The sequence below is a fragment of the Tamandua tetradactyla genome, chromosome 4 (assembly GCF_023851605.1).
Source record: "Tamandua tetradactyla isolate mTamTet1 chromosome 4, mTamTet1.pri, whole genome shotgun sequence".
Classification (NCBI taxonomy): Eukaryota; Metazoa; Chordata; class Mammalia; order Pilosa; family Myrmecophagidae; genus Tamandua; species Tamandua tetradactyla.
This window is the reverse complement of record NC_135330.1, coordinates 67,116,507-67,144,304: the sequence shown is the minus strand read 5'-3', so window position 1 is coordinate 67,144,304 and position 27,798 is coordinate 67,116,507. Positions and strand designations below refer to the sequence as shown.

At 37.2% G+C, this 27,798-nt stretch overlaps 1 long non-coding RNA gene across 2 annotated transcripts in view; it reads left to right on the top strand.

Moving 5' to 3' along the window:
* LOC143679031 (uncharacterized) overlaps nucleotides 1-27,798 on the top strand; it is a 59,739-nt gene that overhangs the window by 8,684 nt on the left and 23,257 nt on the right. For both annotated transcript variants that reach the window (XR_013173525.1, XR_013173524.1), the window contains exon 2: nucleotides 14,002-14,055. This is a non-coding gene — a long non-coding RNA (uncharacterized LOC143679031). The remainder of the gene's footprint in view (nucleotides 1-14,001; nucleotides 14,056-27,798) is intronic.

Here is a 27,798-nt window from a genome sequence, read left to right as displayed (position 1 = left end):
CCAAAGTGCAGCGTAAATTACAGGCTTGGTTGTCACTTTTAACTAACAGTTCTACCCAATATGGTCTCGCTATGCAATTTGTCCACTATTCCTTTATGAAGCAGTAAACACCAGCTTAATTCCATTGGCTTCTCTAAAGCAAGCAGCCTCATCTCTCATATCTCCTGCAGAGGAATGGCTACTCTCTGATGAAAATAAAGCTCCTCTCAATAAACAACATGTGGAATGTGGGATTGGATAAAAATGCTTTCCATTAATAGGACTGGCTGCTTATTGTCTTGAAAAGATCTGAACCTCTCCAGCTTCTCTCAGTGGTAGGACTCTTTTCCCCCCTTGACTTACCCTATCTTCTTTTGTTTCCTAGCACCCCAGACAATCATCTCTTTTAATTTATTTCCCCTATGGCTTTCCCATCACAAAGAAGAAATGAATGAATGCTTTGAAAATCAAAATTCATCACTCTAACTACAAGTATTAATGGAAAGAGAACAACATTCCAAATATTAATAAAAATATCAAGTCCGACCAGGGAAATTATGCAATTAGGCAGTCAGATGCTGCTTGGCAGCCACTGATGTAGGCTGATATCTATTACTTCATTAATTTCACTTACCTACTCTGGGCAATTTCATCACACTCTCACAGCAGATTTCCAAGCCAGAAATAAGATTCCCAAAGATTACAGATGCTATGAGAGCAAGAGGACCCAAACATGAGATCACTGATCCTTCCAGGCCAGTGGGAAAGCTAACAGATTTGTATAGATGATCTCCAGGGCATCTGTATCATAGCAGTGATGTGGCAAGTTTAATTTTGAAAGTTTAGACGTGGATTGCCAAATCTTCTTTCCTTAACGTAACCCTAGCATTCATATATAAGGCACAGGTAATAGTTCTATATACTTACTGAGTTTATTATTGTGCTGTTTTGAATTGAAATAATAACAGTCCCTGATACTTTCATTCATTTAAAAAGAATCACGGGACTCATGCAACCAGTTATTCTCTCCCTAAATATTTACCAAGTTCTTACCTTTTGCTAAGCATTGCAATGGGCATCAGGGAGGTAACTTGAACAATGCTTAGTCATTGTCCTTGCAGAGCTCAAGGTCTGGTTGGAAAGCTTGATAGGTAAACCGACTATTATAATCACAATAATATATGCAAATAAAAAAGTAAGGATCAAACACTCTAAGAGACAGAAGAAGGAGCAACTAACTGGGACAGCTGTGAAAAGGTTACGAGAAAAAGTTGTATTTGAGCTGTTTTGGCAGAGGGTTGTTGTGACAGTGGCAACCTGGGAATGTGTAGCCACAACTCGATCAGAAAGATGCTATTGAGTACTTTCTGTGTTCCTTTTTGTGGTAGGTGAGTTCATTATGCCAACACAACTCCATTATTTACCACCTGATCTTCCCATGAGACATCTCTAGGCTGAAAAAGAAGGAGGTGGAGTTGCAGGTGTGAAGGAAGAAACTTTCACGTTTATTATCTAAAGGTCATTTGGAGAACAAGACCAACGTTATGCAGCCTCTCTTTGAAAGTGCATCTTCTCTGAGCTGACAAAATGCCCGCCATTAAGGAAGACACTAGCAGAGTTTTACTCTTTACTTTCTATGCTCGTTAAGCCTTCACGTTTGAGGTGTGAAAATGACTCCAGGTTGGTAATAAACTGCCAGAGAAGTCATTATTTTAAAAATGATCTTGTGGCGGGCCGCGGTGGCTCAGCGGGCAAAGTGCTTGCCTGCTATGCCGGAGGACCTCGGTTCGATTCCCGGCCCCAGCCCATGTAACAAAAACGGAGAAACAGAATACAATAAAACAAGAAAATGTTTAAAAAATGTTTCCCTTTCTTCCTTCCTTCCTTCCTTCTATCCTTCCTTCCTTCTCTCTGTCTTTAAAAAAAAAAAAAAAAAAAAAAAAAAAATGATCTTGCTCCCAAAGGGGATAGAGTGGTACAAAGCACAATTCCTCCAAGATCAGCTCCTCCGTGGGACAAAGATTGTTCAAATGTTTCCGTTATTATAAGAATAAAAAAGGGCTGTCTAGTTACAGCAAGAACAGATGAAGCATGAAGTGCCCAGACCTACTCAGTAATCACACAAGTCTATTTTAGGGGGAGGGAAGGGGGCACATTTCAATGGGGGAAAATTATAGTATTGTTAGACTGTGTATTATAATGCAAAGGAAATGGAGAGGGTACAGAAAGCCTGAAGTCACTTTTAGGGAGTTTTGTAATGTTAAAGAAGGGACCCAGAATAAGTTGGAATAAAAATAATGGTATTAATAATAGTATCAAAAGCCTCCTGGAGCAATAAATGTCACTCACCTTCACTCTGTAGGGAACTTAGTCCTGTACAGAAAGACCTGTTCAGTTTTGCTTTTACACATGGCTCTCATTTTCTCTCCAAATTAGTGAGGGACTGAAAAGTTTTTTTTGACCAATACTTTTCTAGGCAGTGATTTGAGACCTTTGGGAAACTAACTTTCTGTGTCCTCCCCCCACCCGTAGCTCTTTCTCTCTTTCTCTCTCTTTTGGGGGTAGAGGCATGGTGTATGGTCCAGGAATCAATCTCTCTCTGTTTCTCAATCTTTTAGTTGTTTGTCCAGTGATTGTGGTTGCATTTCTCTCCTCTACACTATCATGTGAAATGCAAATTTTGCACTTCTTTTTAGATAAGAGTGAAGGCAAATTTGATTTTGAGAACTCTGTGCGTACCGTAGAATACAGTGAGAAAATCAGAGGGTCACTATGTAGTTGCCTAAGTGGGGAATGTGGGAAGATGTAGTGTGAAGAATGATTGAAGCATAAAAAGTTATTCCAAGGACTCCATTTTTCATCCATTCCAAAACTTTTGAGCAATCCTCCCCCTCTGTTTGGAACAACTAAAGGACTGATTAAGAGGGAAATTGAAGCTTCAGACTGGTGATGCAAGGATAATGTTTCTCTTTTGGAGAAACACTCTTCTCTGGGGATGGGAAATGCACTCAGACACCTCACCTCTGAATTAGAGTCAATGGATTTCTGAAGAGTGAAAGAATAGTAGAGTTGCTGTGGCCTATACAATGTTCTTTGCTTCTCTCCTGAGGCTACTAATGATTTCTTCCAAGACAATTTGGTCATTGTGCTGGTTTGAAAGGATTATGTATCCTAGAAAAACCATGTAATTCTGATCCATTCTGTTGAGGCAGCCCTTTCTTTTAATCCCTATTTGGCCCTGTAGGCTAGGAACTTGATTAGATTATGTCCACAGAGATGTGACACACCCAATTGTAGGTATTGACCTTTGATTAGAGGGATATGTGGAGTCTCCAGGTGGGTCTTGATTAGTTTACTGGAATCCTTTAAAAGAGGAAACATTTTGTAGGGAGTCAGCAGAGCCAGGAGAACTAAAAACGCCCATGCAGCCGGAGACCTTTGGAGATGAAGAAGGAAAATGCCCCTGGGGGAGCTTCATGAAACAAAAAACCAGGAGAGAAAGAGGGCAGACTTTGCCACATGCCTTTCCAGTTGAAAGAGAAACCCTGAACTTCGTTGGTCTTCTTGAACCAAGGTATCTTTCCCTGGATGCCTTAACTTGGACTGCTTTATAGCCTTGATTTAATTGGACATTTTCATGGCCTTAGAAATGTAAACTAACAATTTAATAAATTCCCCATTTTAAAAGCCATTCCATTTCTGGTATATCATATTCCAGCAGCTTTCAAGCTAGAACAATCATCATGTCCTCTGTGCAGAGCGGTCCCGGGATTTGCCTTTCATCTTCATAGTCTCAATTTTAAGTTTTCTTCAGCTAAAAAGTCCAAAACACACTGCAGATATTTCATAAGGCACAAAATGACTAACCACCTTTTTGGTAACTGCTCTGGGATTCTATGATTCGGATAAAAAACACAAGAAATATCTTATAGTTCAACTATTCTCAGGGCCCTTAAATTGTATAAACAGATCCCAGCTGATTAGTTAGTTATTCTTCAGTCCTTTCATAGTCAATATAGGTCCAGCTGGGAACCAATGGGGAGACTGAATTTTGTGGATTTAAATATAAAACAAGGAAAGAAAGAAGAAAACATATAAACATTGCCACCTTAACTGGAATTATGTGGCAGAATGTTTTCATACTTTTTGGCCCATCTTGTTGAATAACACTTGTCTGTTGCCCAGGGTGTTTGGCAAATAAAACCCATGCTTGCTGGAGCAGTTCCAAGAGTTTTATCCACGTAACAGTTGCCACCACCATCACTGCCGCCAACTTCATATCCATTACCTCCACACCACGGCCACCACCACCATTGCTATTACACATCTACATCCACCTCTGCTGTACCTCCACTACCACCATCACCTCCATTACCACTTCCAATCACCTCCATTACCACCACCTCCATCACCATCATCAACACCATCACCAACTTCACCACCTCCATCATCATCACCTCTATTCCCATCACCACTACTATTAGCACCCTCTTAAGATGAGTAAATGGTTAGATAACGGCCTCTTCCTTTTATTACAATGGGGCATTTAGTGGTCTGCCTTCCCTTTCATATATTTTCTTTTATCACCCTTAGCTGATCTTTTAACTTAATTTAAAAAATATACATAACTTGGAGTGCAAGGGTAGTTCAGTAGTGGAATTATTACCTGCCATATGGGAGATCTTGGTTTGATTCCTGGTCCATGCACTTCCCAAAAAACAAACAAGCAAAACAAACAAAAAAACTCAACAAACGGTGCTGCAATAATGGGATACTCACATGGAAAAACAATGAAATGTGACCCTGCCGTACAGCATACAAAGAAAGCCAAAAAATGTAACTTTCATTTGGTTTAAACTCAGCAGTTGCAAAAGGATATGAGCAATGAAAATTCTCCCACACAGTTGTCCCCTATCCATCCTAGTTGCACCTACTCCTCCTCACCGAGAAAGGTACTTATAAACCTACAGAGGCAGTCTAAGCATATAAGGACATTCATTTCTAGTTTTCTCTTTCTCTCTCTCTCCACCTTACATAAATGTCAGAAAGTTACATAAACAATTCTGTGCCATTGTTTTTAATCCCTTCTTAGCAACATACCATGGATATCATTCCAAAAGAGTACATAGAGTACATAAAGAACTTCATTTTTTTGTAACTTAAATTTTAGTTCTTACTTTTATTAATTCTTTCCTTCTATGTTATTTGGGTTTATTTTTGTATTCTTATTCTAACTTCTTCTGAAGTATGTGTTAGTTCATTGATTTTCAATCTTTCTAATAGGAGCAATTATGGCTATAAAGATCTATGTATTCCATTAGTTTTAACCTGGGTCAAAAAATGTAGATTAGATTGCTTTTTTCAATTTAAAATATTTAAAAATTTCAATTGTGCTTTTCTTTCACCTATTTAGAAGTGCATTTCTTAATTTCTATAAACATAAGACTTTTCAAGCTATCTTTTTATATTATTGATGCTTAGTGTAATTGCATTGTGGTCAGAGAACATACACTGTAAAATTTATTTATTAAAAATGTTAATATTTGCTTTATGCCCCAGTGTATGGTTATTTGTTAATGTTCTATGTATACTTGAAAAGAATATATATTGTGTTGCCATTGGATGGTTATTCTACATATATGTGGGGGTTAATTTTGTTAATTTTGTTGTTTAATTCTTCTATATCTTTACTGATTTTTTTCTTGTCTTGTCACTTCTCTTTGTTATGAATTTTTACTTCACATATTTTGAAGCTGTGTTATTAGGTGGATGCAAATGTAAAATTGTTTGATTTTTATGCTGGATTTTAACTTTTTATCAATATGAAGCATCTTTCCTTATCTTTAACAATTTTTTTAATCTAAAAGTCCATTTTTATTAATATTAATGTGTCTATACCAGCTTTTTTTTTCAAGTTTTCATCCATTTTTAAAAAAACCTTTTTGTATGCTTAAGTTTTAGATATGTCTTTTCTAAATAACATACACTGAATTTATTTTAAAAGTCAAACTTTTATCCGAACATTTTGTCCATTTATAGCTAATATAATTCTTGGCATGTTTGTTTTTAAATCCAGATTCTTGTTTTGTGTTTTCTATACCTGTTCTAGGTTAATTTTTTTTCTTTCTGGCCTACTTTTGCATTGATTTTTTTAAATCATTGTATTTTATCCTCTACAAGATTAAATGTAAAAAGCATAGTTTCTAACTTTTTAAACTAGGAAACTTAGAATTTGCAACATGCATATTACTGAGCTAAAATTAATCAATATCTTTACTTATCTCCTAGATAACTTCTAAAAGGTCTTAGCTCATTGATTTTTAAAATATTTTATTAAAAAATATGACACAAAAGAAACAAACATTCTAAACATATGATCATTCCATTCTATATATAATCACAATATCATCACATAGTTGCATATTCATTATCATGATCATTTCTTAGAACATTTGCATCAATTCAGAAAAAGAAATAAAAAGACAACAGAAAAATAAAAAGAAAACAGAAAAAAAAATTATACATATCATACCCCTTACCCCTCCCTTTCATTGATCACTAGCATTTCAAACTAAATTTATTTTAACATTTGTTCCCCCTATTATTTATTTTTTTATTTTTTTATTTTTTTAAAGGAAAGACAGAGAGAAGGAAGGAAGGATAGAAGGAAGGAAGGAAGGAAGGAAGGGAAACATCTTTTTTTAAACATTTTCTTGTTTTATTGTATTCTGTTTCTCCGTTTTTGTTACATGGGCTGGGGTCGGGAATCGAACCGAGGTCCTCCGGCATAGCAGGCAAGCACTTTGCCCGCTGAGCCACCGCGGCCCGTCCCCTATTATTTATTTTTATTCCATATGTTCTACTCATCTGTTGACAAGGTAGATAAAAGGAGCACCAGACACAAGGTTTCCACAATCACAGAGTCACATTGTGAAAACTGTATCATTATACAATCATCATCAAGAAACATGGCTACTGGAACACAGCTCTACATTTTCAGGCAGTTCCCTCCAGCCTCTCCATTGCATCTTGGATAACAAAGTGATATCTACTTAATGCGTAAGAATAACCTCCAGGATAACCTCTCGACTCTGTTTGGAATCTCTCAGCCATTGACCCTTTGTCTCATTTTGCTCTTCCCCCTTTTGGTTGAGAAGTTTTTCTCAATCCCTTGATGCTGAGTCTCAGCTCATTCTAAGGTTTTTCTCAATCCCTTGATGCTGAGTCTCAGCTCATTCTAGGATTTCTGTCCCACATTGCCAGAAAGGTCTACACTCCCAGGAGTCATGTCCCACGTAGACAGGGGGAAGGTGGTGAGTTTGCTTGTTATGTTGGCTTGTTATGTTGGCTGAGCAACAAAAGAGGTTCTCTTGGGGGTGACTCTTAGGTCTAATTTTAAGTAGGCTTGACCTATCCTTTCTGGGGTTAAGTTTCATATGAACAAACCCCAAGATGGGGGCTCTAGCTCACTGATTTTTAATGAACAGTTAAAAAATTAATTGAATAATTTTCAATGATAATTTTCATGCCATTTGAATTTCTTATGAATTGCTTTTTTGTTGTTGTTGCTATCTTGTATTTTAATACTATCTTTTTCTTATTACCCTACAAGGCATTGTTATTACTGTTTTATACAGATCATATTCATAACTTTAGTTCTTTCTTGTCATTCCTTCTTATATAACAGATCTTCTGTATAGGTTCCTTTTTTCTGCATTCCTTATCAAACATCTAGAATCACAAATCACTTCCTTTAAAGAAATCTTGGTGCTTCAATATTCCTGAAGATATCTTTATTTTTCCCTGATACTTTTGGAAGATATTTTTGATAGGTGTAGAAGTCTGGATTGGTAGTTGTTTTATTTGACACATTGTAGAATTTATTCCACTACTTCTGTCTTCCTTTGTTGCTGCTGAGAAACTCATCTATTAGTTTTACTCCTTCTGTTTGGAAGGCATGTTGTTAAAGATAGTCTTTATCTCTCTGGTTGCCTTTTGTTTTTAAGTTTTATCGTGGAATATTTCAAATATATATGAGATCAGAAAGAGTGGCATAATAAAACCTACATGTACCAATCATCCAGGTTCAATCCTTACCAACTCATAGTCAGACATGCTTCATCCATAATACTACCTATTCCCCACTCATCCCCAATAGAACGATTATGATCCAATCCTAAACATTATTCTTTATATATCTTTTTAAAATGAGTCTTTAAATGATATACACAAACCATAAACACATGTACATTTTTTATAGTAATTGCTTACTATCATTAAATATCCAGCCAGTAATCAAATTTCTCTGTTTCAGAATATTAAAAATAATATTGACTTGTTTAAATTAAGAGCCTAACAAGCTCCATATTACACACAGTCAATATGTCCCTTAGTTCTCTTTAAATCTGTGGGTTCCTCTTCTTCTTTTTATTATTTTTTTCTTATAATCTATTTGTTGAAAGAATGGATAGTTTGCCCTGTGAAATTTCTCACATTTTGTATTTTGTTAGTTCCATTGTTGTTCTGTAATTTAATATGTTACTGTACCTTGCATTTCTTGGAAATTTGTCTGAATGTTTTTTAAGCTCTTCTCTTTGTCTATGGTTTTCTGCATTTCACAATAACACATGTAAGTCTAAATTTCTTCGTACAAATCATATGTTGTATTTGTATGGCTTCTATGGATTGGTGTCTTTACTCAATTATGTATGATTCTCAACCCTTATAATTTTAAATACTGCCTTATCTCCATTTTATTTTTATATTCTGGAACTTGCTGCTTGAAATTTTCACTCTATTCTGTACATCTCTCTACTTATCTCCTTTATTCCCCCCCCTCTTTTACCTCTTTATGATGTATTCTGCATTTTCTTCTATTATAACTTGTCTGGCATAGATGAGACAGAGGTCACATGCTCGCTGCAGAGATATAGCAAAGCTGTCTCTGTGGGAAAAGGCACCTGATGTCCTGAAAAGACTAAAATGTTGCAAAGCTGCTCCAGTCTGGGGTGGAGGGAGGCCTTGAGAAACATGTAACTTTTTGACTCATCTGGTCACAAGGAAGCAGATGGCTCAGTTTATGCTCCCTCCTACTATGTTCTTTAGTTACACTTTTGACTTTCTTTACCTCGCAGACCTATAAAATAAACCATGCTGAACCTCTTGTGGTCTTTGAGTCTCCATCTGAGCTCAGAGTCCCACTTGGTCCCAGCTTTAACTATATCTCTGTCTCTTGTGTTTCTTTCTCAATTCCCTGTCGACTCCCTTCAGTCCAACACTGAGCTGTACTGGTCGTGGCAATAACTTCTAATTTACTAATTCTTTCTTCAGCTGTGTTGATTCGGTGTCCAACTTAGATATTTTTAAATGTTGGTTATTATATTTCTCACTTTAGGTAGTCTATTTGTTTCTTTTCTGAAATCTGCTGTCATTTTAATTAATCTTTTTATTTGAGATCATTGTAATTACATGCAGTTGTAAGAAGTAAGACAGAGAGCTCCTATCTGTGCTCTATCAAATTCCCCCCGTAATAAAGTTTGCAAAACCTGATAGTATAATATTGCAGGGATATTGACATTGATACACTCAACATACAGAAAAGTCCCATACCATAAAGATCTGTTATGTATATTGCCCCTTTATAGCCACTATCTTCCTCTATTCTCCTCATCCCTTCCTGACCCATTACAACCACTAATCTCTTCCCCATTTCTATAAATTTGCCATTTCAAGAAAGTTATATAAGTGAAATCATACAGTATGTAATATTTAAGAATGTTTCTTCCACTTACATTTTCCCTGCAAATGCAGCCAGGTTGCTGTGTGAATCAATAGTTGTTCCTTTCTATTTCTGTGTAGTATTCCATGTATTTTAGTTTTGATAGGCTGCTGTGATAACTATCACAGAAACCAGTTTTGTCTGAAACAAAGAGAATTTATTGGCTTATGGTTTGGAGGCTAAGAAAAGTCCAAATTTGAGGTATCAACAACGCAATGCTTTCCCTTTAAAGTCTGTAATATTCCGGGGCAGGCTTTTGGTGACCTTTGGTGTTCTTTGACTTGCATCTCTATCACATCATATGGTGTTATCTTCACCTTTCTCTTCCAGGTTCTGTTGACTTCTGGCTTCTCTCCATGGCTTTCACTTACTGTGTCTGAATTTCCTCTCTTTATGAAGGACTCCAATAATACAGATTAAGACCCAACCTCATTCAGTTTGGCCACATGTTAACTAAAATAACATCTTCATGGGATCCTGTTTACTCTGGGTTCACACAAACAAGAATGCATATTAAGATTAAGAACATGTGTATATTGGGGTATATAATTCACTGTACACAATGCCATGGATCTACCAGTATATTTAACCATTCACCCATTAAAGGATTGTTTCTAGTTTTGGTTTGCTGGGAGTCTTATGACAAATTCCACACAATGGATTGGAGGCAATAAGTCAAGCATGAAGGTATTGACAGACCATTCTTTCTCCCAGATTCTATAGTGTTCTGGTGCTCTCTTGCAGAGATCCTTGGGGTTTCTTGGCTTGCATCTTTGTCTCCATCTCATGGTGATCTTATTCATTTTTGGCTTTTGCTGATTTTTGCTTTCTATTTCTGCCTAGTCATCTGTGTCTTTGTCTAGATATCCTCTCCTTATAAAGTCTCCAGTTGTTTGGATTAAGAACCATGTTGATTCAGTTTGGTCTCATCTAAATAGTGTCTTCAAAGATCCTGTTCACAAATGAGTCTGTACCTTAACTAATAATAGCATCTTCAAAGGTCCTATATACAAATGGGACTAGGGGTTAGAACCTGAATATATCTTTCATGAGGTACATGATTCAAACTTTAAGACTAGTTTTTTACTATTATGAGTGAAGTTGTTGTAAGCATTTATGTATAAGCTTTTGCGTAAATATAATTTTTCATTCTCCAGAAGAAATGCCCAGGAGTGCAATTGCTGACTCATATTTTAGTTTTATTAAGAAACTGCTGATCTGTCTTCCAGAGTGACTGCACTTATTTTACATTCCCACCAGTTTCTCTGCATCCATGCTAGCTTTGGGTATTGTCACTATTTTTATTTTGTCTATACTGATAGATGTGTAATGGTATTTCATTTTGGTTTTAATTTGTATTTCCCTAATGGTTAAAGATGTTAATTCATTATACCACTTATTTGGTATCTGCATATCCTATTAGGTGAAATGTCTATTCATGTCTTTTTCCTATTTTGTATTTGGATTGTCTGTTAGCTGTTGAATTTTGAGAGTTCTCTGTACATTCTAGATAATAATCCTCTGTTGGCTATGTGGTTTCCAAATATTTTCTCCGAGGCTGTAACTTGTCTTTTCATCCTCTTAACAGGGTTGTTAAGAGAGCAAAGCTTGATAATTTGGGTAGTTTCAAATGTTTCCTCCCAGGCTGTAGCTTGTCTTTTCATCTTTTTAACAGGTCGTTAACACAGCAGAAGTTTATAATTTTGGTGCATTCCAATTTATTGGGGTTTTGTTCCTCTAAAAAAGTGTTTTATGTATCAAGCTTTTTATGTGAAGTCCAAGAACTCTTTGCTAGCTCCAGATGCCAAAATTTTCTCCTAGGTTTTTTTCTAAATGCTTTATGGTTTTGCATTTACTTCCATGATCCATTTTGACTTAATTTTTGCATGAAATGTGAAGTTTAGGTTGAGATTCAGTTTTTTGCCTGTAGATGTCCAATTTCACCAGCACCATTTGTTCCTGCATTTTGGGAAATATGTTTGTCATATTTATGCAGGTTTATTTCTGAGTTTCTATTCTGTTACCTTTATCTTTGTGTCTATCCCACCACCAATACTACACAGCCTTGACTATTATAACTATATGGTAGGTTTTATTATGAGATAGGGTGATACCCGTCATGCTTTTTCACATAAATTTTATTTTATCTTATATTTTTATATGCTTTATGGCAGGGGTCACATTTCATTCTTTTCCCATGTGAATATCACCTTTTGCAACACCATTTGTTGAATTTTTGTTTGGCTGGTTTTTGTTTGTTTGTTTGCTTGTTTGTTTGGGAAGTACATGGGGTGGGAATTGAACCCAGACTCACATAAATTTTAGAATAATCCTGTTTGTATGTGCAAATACCCTTGTTAGAATTTTTATAAGAATTTAGGGAGAATTGATGATTTTGTTTGCTATTTCAAGTCATACAATTCATGAACATAGTATGTATCTCCGTTTATTTAGATTTTCTTCTTTTTTATCAGTGTTTTGCAGTTTCTTTCATTAGTGTTTTGTATATGTACAATATAAGTCTTGTACATGTTTTGTTAGTTTTATGTCTTAGTATTTAAATTTTTAAGTAACTATAGGTGGAATTGTATTTTTAATTTTAATGCTTGCATTTTCATCACTATATATAGGAAAATAATTGAATTTTGGATATTGATCTTGTATCCTCAGCCTGGTTGTATTCACCTATTAGTTCTGGGAGATTTTTTTTTTCTATTTCTTGGCATTTTCTACATAGTTAGTATACAAGGTTGAATGTGTCCCCAAAAAAGAAAAGTTCAAGTTTGACTCCCAGTATCTGTGATTGTCACCTTATTTGGAAACACAACTTTAGAAATGTAATCAAGTTAAGATGCAGTCATACTAAATTTAGTGGGCCCTAAATCCAATGAATGCTGTTTTTATAAATGAAAGGGAGATTTTGATACAGACACACAGAGAGAAGAATGTCATGTGAAGGTGGAGGCAATGATTGGAGTGATGAATCTACAAGCCAAAGAACACTAAGGATTGCTTACAACTGCTAAAAACCGACAGAGAGGCACAGAACAGATTCTCCCTTGGAGTCTCCAGAAGGAACAAATACTGCCAACATCTTGGTTTCAGACTTCTGCTTTCCAGAACTGTGGGAGAATAAATTTGTGTTGTTTTAAGCTACCCCATTTGTGGTAATTTGTGGCAAATGTGCTAGCCCAAGGAAACTGATATGGTCATGCCATCTGCAAGTAGGGAAATTTTTATTTTCCTCTCCAATCTGTATGCCTTTTTTCCTTTTTCTTGCCTTATTGGAATGGCTACAAATTCTAGTACTATGTTAAATAAGATGTTTAGAAGAACATCTTTGCCTTGTTCTTGATCTTACAGGAAAGCATTCAGTTTTCACCATTATGTATAATGTTGACTGTAGGAAGTATGTAGCTGGTCTTATCAAGTTAGGGAGCTTACCCTTCTTCTAGTTTGACGAGAATTTTTTTCTTTAATGAGTGTTGGAGTCATCAAATGTTTTCCTGCATCAATTGAAGTGACTGTATGATTCATTAGCTTATTGATATGGTCAACTGTATTAGTTTTAAAATTTTGAACCAATCTTGCATACATGGAATAAATCCCACATGGTCATGGTATATAATCTACTTTATGTATTGTTGGATTCCATCTGCTAATATTTTGTCAAGGAAAATATATCTAAGTTCATGAGAGATATTAGTCTTCAGTTTTCCTTTTTTTTATTTTTATACTATCTTTATCCTGTTTTGTCAGGGTAATTCTAGCCTCATCAACATTGGTGTTAATTTTTTAAATGTCTGGTTGTTTGGTACAATTCTCTAGTGAAGTTATCTGGGCCTGGAGATTTCTTTTTTGGGAGCTTTTTTCATTACAAATTTGATTTATTTGATAGTTATAGAACTATTCAGTTTATTTATTTAATCTTGGTTGGGTTTTGGCAGTTCATAGTTTTTCAAATGCTAAGTGAAAGCAAATATTTTAACTTTTGTTCATTTTAAATAGTGGGCACATTTATTTAAAATATATTTCTAATGGTTTCCATATCTGAAGTCTTTAAGGATCAGTTTCTGTTCCTCATTGTTTCTGTGGGTTCTCATTTCTTTTATCTTATGTCCTTATATAATTGAATAACTTTTTCTCTGTGACACCATGATCCTTGAAAAATAATTTTTTTTCAGGCTTTCAAAGGCCTAGTTGAAGATGCCATCCTTCAGAGTTGATTTGAGCTTGTTTTTCAGGTACCTGGGAGTGCTACAATCAGATCTGATATTTGTTTGGATCATCCTGATCATGTAAGTATGAGCAATTTGCACTTTAACATCAGAACTTGGTTTACAGTACTTAAAGATGGGTCTTTTTATTTGTCTCCCATCAGCATTCTATCTTCTTCTTCATTTTCTCCTGTAGGAAGTGGGGAGATTTATTTCTAAGTGGCTCTACCCTGAATTGAACAGGATTGACTTCCTGGCTTATTATATATTTGTGCAGATGTTGGGGGTATGCTCCATAAGAGTCCTCACCTGGGTTAGGATTTGGGTTTTCAGGTTGTTTCTTTTCACCTAGAGAGTCCCTAAAAAATTTAGCCCTGTTTTCCAGCCATTCCCTGTAAGTTATTTAAGCTGCTTGGAGTACCAACTTACTCCTCTGGGTTTTCACCTTTTCCTCTGTTTTAAGTCTGGTAATACCTCAATATCATTTCAGCGCTGATAATTCTAAGAAAATATTTAAAAAATATTTTATACAGCATTTATTTGCCTTCAGCAGGAGAGTACATCCAAATGTCTGTGCCTGTCATTACCAGAAACAAATTGTGCCTTGATTTTCTTTTTGGACTTTGATCCAAAATCTGCTAGATCTGGCAAAGGGTGAGGGGATCCCAACCTCACATGGCATGTCTGACATAGGTGTATAATCCTGCAGGTGTGGGATTTCTAGTGGTTCATCCATACACCTAAATAAACACTTTTTCCTCAGGTTTTACTCTGTTGAGGTTTGTCTCTTCTTGCCAATGTTGACTTTCAAATTCTCTTTCTCAGACATAAATTGTCTCTTGTAGAATGTTAGGTCTTTTATTTTTTTCTTATTTTCCTTTGGACTATTTACTAGTTCGCTACTCTTTTTCCCTGCGCTGCACTAGGAGTCTAGAAGGTCTAGATCCAAAATTAAGTTTCTCTATTCTCTAAACTAAATCAGATGGCCAAATCACAAACAATGACATGTGTAATGTATAAGTACACATCGAGTGCTTCCTATGTGTACTGTGTTTTACTCATTATCTTGGTGAAACTTTACTCACCTGTTGTACATGATTATTTTGAAGATTAATATTAGATGTGAAAAACTCTTACTAATTTTGTGCACTTCAGTTATCATTTTCTCATCTTTGTTTATGTTTCTTCTCTCTTTAAACTACTTTGGATCCTTGGAGATCATTTGAGCCAAAGGTTTCTTTTCACAGGTGAAGAAACTGGGACTTAAAGAGGTTAATTTAACTTTTTAAGGTCACACAGGTAGCTTGTGACAGAGTTCGTTTAGATGTAGAGAGTTGCAAAAATAGTACAGAAAGTTCCTGCATACATTTAATCCACATTCCTGATGTGAGCATCTCATATAACCATATTATAATTATCAAAGCTAAGAAATAAACATTGGCATAATAATATTAACTAAGCTTTAGAGTTCATGCAGGTTCTACCAGTTTTCCCACTGATTACCTTTTCCTATAAAGGTAGAAGGAACCAGTTTTAGTCTGCCAAAGATACCAGAATGCAATACACCAGAGATCGATTGATTTTTATATAAAAGAGGATTTATTTAGTTAAAAACACATAGTTCTTCAGAGAAAAGGCAGCTAACTTTCAACTGAGGTTCTTTCTTACATGGGAAGGTAGAGAGTAATCTCTGCTGGCCTTCTCTCCAGGCCTCTGTGTTCCAACAACTTTCCCCGGGGTGATTTCTTTCTGCATCTCCAAAGGCCTGGGCTGAGCTGCAAGTGCTGAGATGAGGTATACTAAGCTGTTTGGGCTGTGCTACGTTGAGCTCTTATTTAAGCACCAGCCAATTAAATCAAACATCATTCATTGCAGCAGGCACGCCTTCTAGCCTACTGCAGATGTTATCAGTGACAGATGAGCTTCACATGCCATTGGCTAATGTCCACAGCAACAGAACTAGGCACCTTCACCTGGCCAAGTTGACACCTGAACATAACTACCACAGCACCTTTATAGGAAATGCTATGTCATGTCTGCATAATGTCCTCCAATCTGTGACAATGCCTCAGTTTTCCTGATCTTTTGTGACATTAACCCTTTTGAAGAAGGTTGATCTTTTGAAGGGGATTGATGTTGTAGAATGTTCCTCAATTTGAGTTTTTCCAATGATTTATCCTGATTAGGATGAGATTATGTATTTGGGGGGAAAAATTCCACATACGTAATATGCCCTTTTCAGTGCACAACATACATTGTTATATGATGTTAATATAATCTTAATACTGGTGATGTTGACCTTGAACGCCTGGTTTGTTGGCATCTGTTAGGTTCCTCCACTGTGAAGATGCGGGTTTCTCTTTATAATTAATATATATTTGGGGGGAGATACTTTGAGACTATGCAAATATCCCATTTCTCCATGAACTTTTAGACACTAATTTTATTATCCACTGGTTATTTCCTATATATTTTACCTTTTATAAAAGCATACCTTGCTAGAAGAAAAAATGAAAAATCATGGAATTGTAACCCATACCAAACTTTACAATCTGTTCCATAACTACTTGTTAAAATGCACTTGGAAATTTATTGCTTTTTTGTATATATGTTAGATTTCACAATTAAAAAAGCATGCATCATGGAAAGAGAATGGTGTCGGATTTTCACATTCTCTATAAGAGTCCAAAGTGACAATAGGGTACTTTAAGTTGAAATCAGAAGGGAGATTTGAAATATGAGCTTGAAATAATGTAGAAAAGTGAAGTGTCAGAGTAGGATGTAATATGGAAATATAGATAAAAAATGTAGATGAAACCCGGATGCAACAGGCATCCAGAGTTAAGGCCAGTTTGTCTCATTAGCAGTGAAATAGAGGAAACTCAGATAAGACATATGACCTAAAAGTATGTGAAGTGATAAAAAGAACCATTTGAATATATGGGTAGAAAGTGAAATGTCAAAGAGAAGAATGGCTGGAGCTACCTAAGTGCTATGAAGGGCTTGCTGAAGAGGGAAAGGAGAAGGAGAAGTGAGAAAGTTAGAAGAAGAAGGATTATACAAGGGTCTTGGCAGTGGTACATTTTAACCAATGAACATGAGGTTTAGTAATACCAGAGAAACAGTCCATTGAAACAGATATTATAATTATTGGAGAATGGCTATTATTTTGTATCCATTAAAAGATGAATAATTGGAACCTAATTGCCATTGTTCTTGTTTTGCTTGTATTGGCCACATCCATTATTCCTCCTCGGCCCACTTCTCCCTCATTTCTAAGCTCAGAGAGGGATTTTGTTAAGGTTCATGAACAAAATGACCCAAAAGGGACAGCAGAATAACATGCCACCTCCAATTCCTTCTCTGGATAGCAGATCCTCTGCTGGGAGATATAAAGAGATTGTAATAGCATTTCTATATGCTTCCTCATTTTCCTTTTCGTCTTCTATGTTAGAATGGATGTTGGGGCAGGCCCCATTATCTGTTGAAGAAGTGCCCTGCAGGGTTTAATGGAGTTAGAGAGGGAATCAGAAGAAAGGAAGTCAGAGTCAGGCCTTCTCTCCACTGTCTTCTCTCCATTTTTAATAATTTAAAAGAATTAAAGAATAGGAAAGGGGAGACTGCAAATCTGGCCAGTTATCCTGTCTTTTGAGATGAGAATTGTGAGGGATTCTTAGAATAAGGGTGTTCAATTGGCTATGGCACATTTCTCAGGATTCTAAATGAAGGGGTAGCATATAGGGGGCTAGTCAAAAAGATGTTATCCCTACAGTCTGGGAATCCATCCACAATTTTGCTCTTTACCTCTGCAGTGACAATACTAATCCCATGGCTTTAAGTTTGACAGTGGAGAGAAGGCCTCCTTCAGATGGGGACCCATGTCTCATTACCTTCTTTTTCAGTTTACTAAAGCTGCTGGAATGCCATATACCAGAAATGGGGTTGGCTCTTACAATGGGGATTTATTAGTTTACAAATTTACAGTTCGAAGCCCATGAAAATGTCCCAATTAAGGTATCAATAGGACAATACCTTGTCTGAAGAAAGGCTGCCGACATCTGGGGTTCCTCTGTCATATGGGAAGACACATGGCTGGCATCTGCTCGTCCTTCACTCCCAGGTTTCATTACTTTCCAATTATGGCTCTTCCAGCTTCTGTGGGTCCTTGCTTCCTTATCTCAGGGCTTTACTCCCTCTGTGTGCTCACTCCCTGGTGTTTCCCTCTGAGCTCTCTCTCCTAAAGGATTCCTGTAAAAATAATTAAGACACACCTTTAATTGGGTTGGCTACATCTCAGTTGAAGTTACCTAATCAACAGGTCCCACCTAAAATAGGTCTGCACCCACAAGAATGGATTAAAAGAACATGGCTGGGTAGTGCAATTGTGGCTCAGTGACAAGAATTCTCACCTGCTGAGCTGGAGACCCAGGTTCTATTCCTGGAGTCCTTCTATGCCAAAACAACAACAACAACAACAACAAAAAAAAAAACAATGTGGCTTTTTCGGGGGTATGTAACATCTTCAAACCAGCACACTTTCCATTTTCCATACTGCCCCCAATTTTGAAAATGCAGCTTCTACTGAGAAGGATAATGCAGTCAGCCCAAAGCCCTTTAAAATAAAACAGCTTATCAGAGATAAACGAAGTCATTTTTTAAAGTTAATTTTTGAAACACTTAGGACTCTGTATTAGCTTCCTATTGTTGCTGTAATAAATTACCACAAATTTAGCTGCTTAAAATAGCATGCATTTGCCACCTCATGGTATCTAGTTCAGAAGTCTGAAATAGATCTCACTGGGTTAAAATCTAGGTGCCAACAGATTTGCGTTCCTTATTGGGGGCTCTGGGAAAGAATCTCCTTCCAGGCATATTCAGTTTGTTGGAAGAGTTCAGTTCCTTGCTGTTTGTGGGGTGGAGGTCTCAGCTTCCTTGCTGATTCTTGTCCAACCATCATTTCCAGTTTTAAAGATGGCCTGCATTCTTGGTTTCATGGCCCCACTAATCTTCAAAGCCAACAATGGTGGGTCAATTCCTTCACAAACTTAAATCTCTCTCATCTCCAATTCTGACTTATTTTTTCTACCTTCTCTTCTGACTCCAGCTGAAGAAATTTCTCAGCCTTTATGGACTCAAGGAATTAGAGTAAGCCTTCCTGGATAATCCAGGGTAATCTCCTTATTTTAAGATCCATAGCTTAATTACATCTATAAAATCCCTTTTGCCATGTAACAAAATATATTCATAGATTCCAGGGTTTAAGGCATGGATCTCTTTAGGGAGACATTATTTGGATGACCATAGGCTCAAACCACTCAAGAGGAGATTTTTAAAGGGAATAGGAGGATAAGATGTGATGCAAGCCAAGTCCTGAAGGGTTGCCTGTACTAAGGCAAAGGACCACTAGGAGGACATCATAGCGAAAGGCGTGAATGAGAGAGGAATGGGAAGATGCAGTCTCCTAAGTGGATAGGAGGATTTAAGACTAGAGGGTCCCAGTTGGAGACAGAGGTGATGCAGGACAACACTGCTTTCTTAAATTTGCCAAGTTCACTTTGCCAAGGAAAGCCAGTTAGGAAATGGGATAAGGTTGATCTTTGGAGCACTCCATTTCCCAAGGAAACTGTGAATCTGTGTACAGCTCTAGACAGGTTCAGACTATACACAGGTCAAAGCAGAGACAAAGCAAGAATTGCAGAAGCTGGAGTGAGTGACCTGCTTGTTACAAGGCTTGGCTTTCCAGCCATCTGTCTGCTTTGCCTGGCAATTTTGTAACAGCCTTTCTAACCCTCCAACTCTGCCTGGCACTGGCTCTGGCTCTGATGGTGCTGGCTTCTGAGAAGCTCTTACCCACTCTACGTATACACTGACTCTTCCTAAAAGTCAGTGAACCCTGGTGAACCCTGGATGTAGTTGCAGACCTGAAACCAAGACATCAGCTTTAGACATGTGGAATGTTGGCCACCTCATATGCATTGTCTCACATCCTCTCAGCCCACCCCCAGCCACTGTCATGACAGCCAACTTTGCACGCATGTAACCTGACACCTCCTTGCTTACTTTCTACCTCAAGATCTTCTGTCAAAGTGGTGACTCAGTATCCATATGTACAATTTAGAAGGGAGCAGGGAGTTAATACTCTGTGAGAAAGTTTTTGGCCAAGGACAAATAGGAGCTGGTAATAAAAGCTTCCCAATTACTTCTCTGAGGTGCATTCTATGCAGCTCCTTATAAGGTCTCAAAGAAATTGATGTACAAATGCCCAAGGGGTGAGCAGCTTGATAACACAACTCAGTATTGGCTTTCTACTCTTCTCAGTTTTATCCTCCTTGCTTCCTGACTCTTGTTTCCTGGAATCACTTCCCAGAATTAATTAACTGAGTGCAAGCTCTGTCTCTGGCCTGCTAAGACATGTGCCAACTATATTAATTGGTGAAGCTGAGACAGACCCTAGTAAGGCTCAAACATATTTAAAAAGAAAAGATTCAGTCTCTCTTTATGACACCCATCTATGAGACAGAGGCTGGGCCTGGAAGAAAACAGCCTAGAGCATGTCTCAGCATGACACCTGGCTTTTGGGGAGATACATGGCTCTATAGTGCCCTTTTAAGAGCAAGCCAAGTTGTAGATAACTTGCTTCTGTAAATAAAAGAGGCAGAGAAACATAGAGGTGGTATTGTACTGGCATTGTAAATACCTTATATGGATATCAGGAGGAAACAAAGTAGAGAGCTGATGATATATCAATTAGTGAAATGAATTCATTGCTGTAATTTAAGCCTGTTCTTTGGAAGGAATTGGGGGTAGGCAGAAGAGTACAAGTAGAGTCCTCATAAATTTTTTATCCAATACTGTACTATAGGAGCTTGTAGATAGAAATATCTTTAGGGATGCTTGAAAAACCAGACAAGATAAGGTTAGAAAGAAAGCAAACATCCCAGAAAAGAGAGGAAGGCTAGGCTATGAGTAAAATATATAACTTTAGAGTGCTAGCTCCATCTCCTTCTTAACTTTGAGACATTATTCTGATGATTGAACATATCTGTACTTATTTTCTTATCTGGAATATGGGTGTGATAACAATTTTGTTCTGATGATATGTTGCAAGAATCAAATGAGATAATGTATATAAACAAAAATTAACATAAAACAAATATTTGATGAGAATCTACCGTGTAGTAAGATTGCCCTGCACACCACGGAATACAGAGATGAACATGACATGGGCCTTGCCTTTGAGGATCTTCCATGTAATGAAGACTGACAGGTATGTGCATGAGCATGTAGAACGCAATGCTATGAATGGCAGAAAGAAGAATCTGAGGAATCCAGAGAAGAAGGAATCATTCTTCTGAATGTGAGTAATGAGAAGTTAGCATTTCTGCTATAAGGTTATAAGTTTTTTCAGGCACAGAAAGAAATGAAGTGGGAAGGGAAAGGCAAGGAGTCACTCCAAGAAGATAGAAAAGCAGAACTGAAGGCATATTTGTCTAGAGAAATAGAATCAAGGAAATAATAAGTTTGTTTTGGGACCCTTTAAATTAAAGTTCCTGGGAGAACTGAAGTATTGATACTCAGTAAGTAATTTAGATTAAGAATCAGAGACTCAGGTAAGAGGATGAAATTGGACTTAAGGATTTGGAAGTAATTTGCATGAACATAATTGCTGCCACAAGAATGGAAAAAGTGTTCAGAGAAAGCCAGTGTGTTCAGTGAAGCAATCTTTGGTTTAGGGACAGAAACCTGTGGAATACCAATGTATAATGGGTTAGAAAAGGAAGATGAAGCAAAATGTTAACTTACAAGTTTTCACTGAGGCATCAAGACACAATAGATACAAAACTTACAACATGAGATATCAGATCACAAGGCTAAAATCTTAAAGTAGGTATCTGGGAACTTTTGCTGGCTTTCAAGTCAACAAGGAAACTAGCAGAATTCATGGTTTGTTGGCACATACCTAAAATTTTTCTTTGGGCAAATGGTCAACAATCTCTATGACCCTATGCTTTCTATCATTAACTAAGAGTTTGCTTTGGACCCAGAATTTTACAAACTTTTATGGTTTGGGGAGGTTTCAATGGTTTGGGGAGGTTTGGGGGCTTTAGGGGAATTTTTGTCCCAGGAGGTCTGAAGCTCTGTATTCCTTTGGAGCTATCTAAGAAACAAGGGATTGGAAGTTGTCTGTTAACTCTTTCAGTGCTGAATAGGAAACCAGGGACTTACAGTTGTCCTATTTTGTCTTGCTCCAATATGATCCAGCAATTCCATTATTAGGTATATATTTGAGGAAAATGAAGGCAAGGACAGAAGTGGACGCTTGCACACCAATGTTTATAGCAGTATTATTCATGATGTCAAAAGATGGAAACAGCCCAAAGGTCCATCAATGGACAAGTGGCTAAACAAAATGTGGTATATACATATGATGGAGTATTGTGCAGTTGTAAGACAAATAAAGGCATGAAATATGAAATGATGTGGATGAACCTTGAGGACATTTGGCTGAGTGAAATCAGGCAGAAACAAAAGGACAAAATACTACATGCTCTCACTTATATGAGCTAACATTAATGAGTGTACTTTGAAAGTTAAATTTGAGAACACAGGTTACCAGGACATAGAAAAAGTGTAGAGATTGGGCACGTGATGCTGAAAAAGTACAGAATATTCGACAAGACTCCTTGTAAAGAGCCAGAAATGGATAGCACAATAGTATCTGATGGTAGCACAATATTGTAAGTACACTGAATGAAGCTGAGTGTGAGTGTGGTTGTGGGAGGAGGGCTGGGGGCATGTATGACACCAGAAGGAAAGACAGAAGGTGGAGACTGGGATGGTATAACTTAGCGATGCCTAGAATGAACAGTGATGGTGATTAAAAGTAGAAATATAAGAACGTTTTTGCATGGGATAGAACAAATGAATGTCAACATTGTGTGGTGTTTAAAATGGAATGGCATATGGGGAAAAATATAATCAATGCATACTAAGGACTATACTTAACAGTAACAGTGCAATGTACTTTAATTCAATGTAAGAAAGGCAATATGCCAAAGCTAAATGTCAATAAGCGGGAAATATGAGATGGGACTCTGTCCTGTGGAAATGCAGATTGTGGTGGTGAAGACATGTCTCTGTGATTGTACCCAGGAACCATTGATTTTTTACTTAGGTTGGATTGTATGATGTTTGACTAAAACTGTTTAAAAAAAAACAGAGAGATACAAGTGCAGAAGAAAATGTGGAGAGTGAGATGTACCTATTCACTGTTGGGAGGAAAGTAGACAGGTGCAGCCTCTCTGTAGGGCAGTGTGGTGGCTCCACAAGAGACTAGGGGTGGGGTTGCCACATGATCCTGCAACCTAGTGTTAGGTGTATACTTGGAGGAAATGAGAGTGGGAGACATGAATAGACATTTGCACACTGGTGTTTATGGCAACTATTTGCAATGGATGGAAGTGACCTAAGTGTACATTGGTCACCTTCAGTACATTGACGGAAGAATGGAAGGGGCAACTGTGGTGTGTACATATAATGAACTATTGATCAGCTACAAGAAAATATTAAGTCGTGAGGCATGCAACTAGGTGAATGAAACTTGAGGGCAGTTATGTTGAATGAAATAAAACAGAACAGAAAAGGCAAACATTGTTATGCCTCAATAATATGGACTAACTATAACATGTAAACTTTGATAATTGAATTTAAGAGCCTAAGTTTTCAGGTGAAGGCCTGTTGTAAAGGTTCTTAGATTGCAAGCTCTTACAGCAGTCACATCTATTCTGGAGTAGTAACTATTATTTCTAAATTCTGACATGCTGTGCTCTTTCTGTATACTGAATGGTCATTCGGGTATTTGTGTGACACCTGAGACTCAGAGCTAGAGTTCTGAAGCTGTGAAAGTTAGCAACTGTAAAAGCACTGAAAAATTTATCAGACTTCAATTAGAGATGTAGATGAAGTTGATCCGGGTAGGACTAAGGTGAAGCAGACTAAAGAGTAAAGAATGGTATTGACTGTATTTTAGAATTTCAACTTCTGTTGAAGGAGGAGATGTTTATTTGGTGCAAAATTTATATTTTCATAGTACACTATCTAATTTAACTCATATGGTCAGCTTACTCAAGCACAATAATTACATGGAACCTTGAATAGGGAGTGAGATTCTGTTGGTATGATGCCCTGATACATCCCAGAGTGATATGAACAGAAGATTTAAAAGTATTTACAAAGTCCCTTTAAGGGACTGGATAAAAAGGTAGAAATATTAAACCTGCTCACCTGGGGAAGACTTGATATTCTTGCAGTCATTGGGGACTGCCAATTTGATAGGTCAGGCCTTCAATCTTTGGGCTTACCCTTATAAAACTTATTCCTGCAAAGGAAAAGCTAAGCCTGCTTATGATTATGCCTAAGAGTCACCCCTAGAGAACTTCGTTTTTTGCTTATATGTGGCCTCTCTCTCTAGGCCAACTTTGTAGGTGAACTAACTGCCCTCCCCACTACATGAGACATGATTCCCAGGGATGTAAATCTCCTGACAAGGCGGGGAGGCGATGGCCCTGGCCCTGACATCATTGGGGTGAGAAGGACTTCTTGACCAAAAGGGGAAGGAAAATGAAACAAAATAAAGTTTCAGTGGCTGAGAGAGATTTCAAATAGAGATAAGAGGTCATTCTGAAAGTTATTCTTATACAGTATATAAATACCCCCTCTCAGTTTTTGGTGTATTGGAGTAGCTAGAGGGAAATACCTGACACCATTGAACTGTAATTCAATAGCCTTGGTTCTTGAAGATGATTGAATAACTATAGAGCTTTCAAGGTGTGTTCATATGATTGTGAAAATCTTTGTGTCTGACACTCCTTATATCAACACATCAGTAAGAAAATAAAAGAGACAAAAAGGGTTGGGATTTAAGGGATGTTTTGGTTGTTCTTTTTACTTTTTTTTTGAAACAAGACAAATATTCAAAGATCGATTGTGATGTTGAATACACAGGTATATGATGATACTGTGAACCACTAATTGTACAATTTGGATGACTGTGTGATATGTGAATATGCAACTTATCTCAATAAAATTGCATTTAAAAAACATTGTGATTCCTATTGTTTCTTCCTAAATCCGGTGGGAGGAGCATCAAAGATTATTGGGTTAGCTTGCTATGCAAACTGTATATTTAGGGTAGGGGAATAAACACCTGCAATCTATCACACACCTCTGGAACCACAAATTAAAAAACAGGCCAGCTGATCTGGCCTATGATAGCAAGGTAGAAGAAAATAATTGCATTTCTCTCTGATATTATATCTAAGCTGAATGACTTTGGAGGAAAGGATGTGGAACTTATGGTAAGAATTTTAGTATGGTGTTACTTAAACTGATCTTGACCAAGAGACCTTATGCTGGAGAGGGTTCTGGATGGAGGCTTCAGCAGGAGAGCATCTGAAATACCAGAAATGCGTCCATGAGAGAAAAAGTCAGCTTTTAACTTTTGCCAGTTTCAGAGACAGCAAAACCACCTCAAGACAAACTGGTCAAGGGAGAAATTTCTCATTCTTCTCCCCTCTGTCCTCTGTCCTCCCCACAATTCAACCCTGGTTGGTTTAAGAATCAGCCATCTAAAAATAAAGAAAAAGGGGACTAAACCACTTTTCTTGATGGTAGTCAATCTAGTTTTAATTTTTCTTTGGGGGGTGTGTGTGTGGTGGAATAAAAACTGTTAAACTTTGAGTGAAGATTGAAGTGCTGATTAACATTTTGAACTAGAAATTCCTAATATTTGAATTGATGCTTTATGTTTATGAATTAAATGTTCTTTGGTTTTCTTTATTTCCCAAGAGTATTTGTCCACATTTTTTAACCAGGGGCAAGGGAAAACATCTCCTAATGAAAAAAAATTGTAAATGGGCAGTGAAAATGTAAAACAAATTTGCATTTTGAATTCATCCTATGGGTTGCTTTTCCAAGTTTTGTTACAAAAGGATTCAAAAAGAGAAAGAGACTAAAAAGCCAAGAAGAAGAAGTCAATGAGATTAAAGTTGTAGAAACCAAGGGAAAAAAGGTATCAAAAATAGGGCCAGTCACCTTCCAGCTAACCAGGATGGTGGTTAAAGGCACATCAGGATGATATTCCCCCACAGAACCTTTGAGCACCAAGTGAAAACAGGCATAACCAGCATCCCAGAACTCTGGGAAACAGTAAAATTGTTGCAGCAACCAAGTTAGTGCCAAGTTGAAAACACACAGCTTTAAAAAAATGGTAGGAGAAGCTCCTGGCGCATTGCTGGCCCCTCCACCTCCACCTCCCTGGGAGACATTGAGCCAGCCTGCACTTCCATTGTGGGTCCCTTGCCCTGCCCAGGGGAACAGAATAACCCCCTATATACATAATACACTAGGGTGTCTTTATGTTAGTACTAATCTATCAGGTTGCAGACTGAGCCAGTAAACTCATCTTGCACTCACCATCCCAGAACTTGGCCTCCAGGGAGAGAAGCAGCTTGTGGGAAGCTAAACCAGTATAAAAACCAATTAACCATCTACAAGAGGACAAATACTGTATGATATCACTGATATGGAATAATTAGAATAAGCAATCTCACAAAGTCAGAATCTAGAGTATAGTTTAAGAGAGGATGGAGGCTGAGGTAGGGAATAGGAATTAAGATTTGAAAGGTTTCTACTTGGGACAATAGAAAAGTTTTGGTGATCGATAGTGGTGATGGTAGCACACCATTGTGAATGTAATTAACAGCACTGAATAATGTATTTGAATGTGGTTGAGGGGAAATTTTAGCTATATGTATGTTACTAAAATAAAAACAAAAAAAATCCATGAAATGTCACAACAGTGCACAAAGAGTGAATTCTAAATTAAATCATGGAATATTGTTAACAGTACAATAATAAAATGTTATTATCAATTGTAACAAATGTACTGTAGCAATGCAAGGTGTTAATAATAGGGTGGTATATGGGAATCCTGTATTTTATGCATGCTTGCTTTGTAAACCCACAGTTTTGCTAATAAAAAAAAGAAAGAATTAAGTCAAAGAGTCTTGGGACAAAGGATTAGGATTAGTGCTTTAAGTCATGCAACAGAGCACCTCAAGAGCACCTCAGAGCAGGAGAAAGCCTATTTCAGTGGAGAATGTAGTAGAGGGGGCTTTGAATTCCTGTAAGTAGAGGGCTCCTCAGGACATGAGCAAGCACAGGCCTGGAATAATTGGAGAGGACACTGCACTTCATATTTGCTAGGTTGATTTTGATAAGAGGGCTAAAATCTGAAGGACAGAATTGCCACATGCAGAGCCAATTTGCAAAGAAGATGAAAGGTGCTTTTTGCCTCTGTTTGCTGGTTTTTTATTGTGAGCTCCTGGCACTCAAGGAAATCTCTGTCATTTCACCAGCCAGATACAAATTTAAGGAACAGAGATCTCAGGGATTAATCCTAGAATTAATACTTAAAAATATTAAAATGTAGGGTGTGCAACAAAATATTACAAGACAAAGAAACAGGAAATTGATGGCCCACCCAAAGGAAAGAGAGAAAAATCCAGAAACCATCAAAAAAAGACTAGACTTTGGATACAACAAAGAAAGAGTAAAAAAATAATGACATTCATTGTGCTCAAGGAGATAAAGGAAAACATGGAGAAAGAACTATAGGGCATCAGGAAGACATATAAGAATCTCAATAAAGAGAAAGACATTTTTTAAAAGAAGCAAACAAAAATACTGAAATTGAAGACCTCAATAACTGAAATGAAAAATTCCCTGGCGGGGCAGGTGGTAGTGATGGTGGTGGTGGTAGTT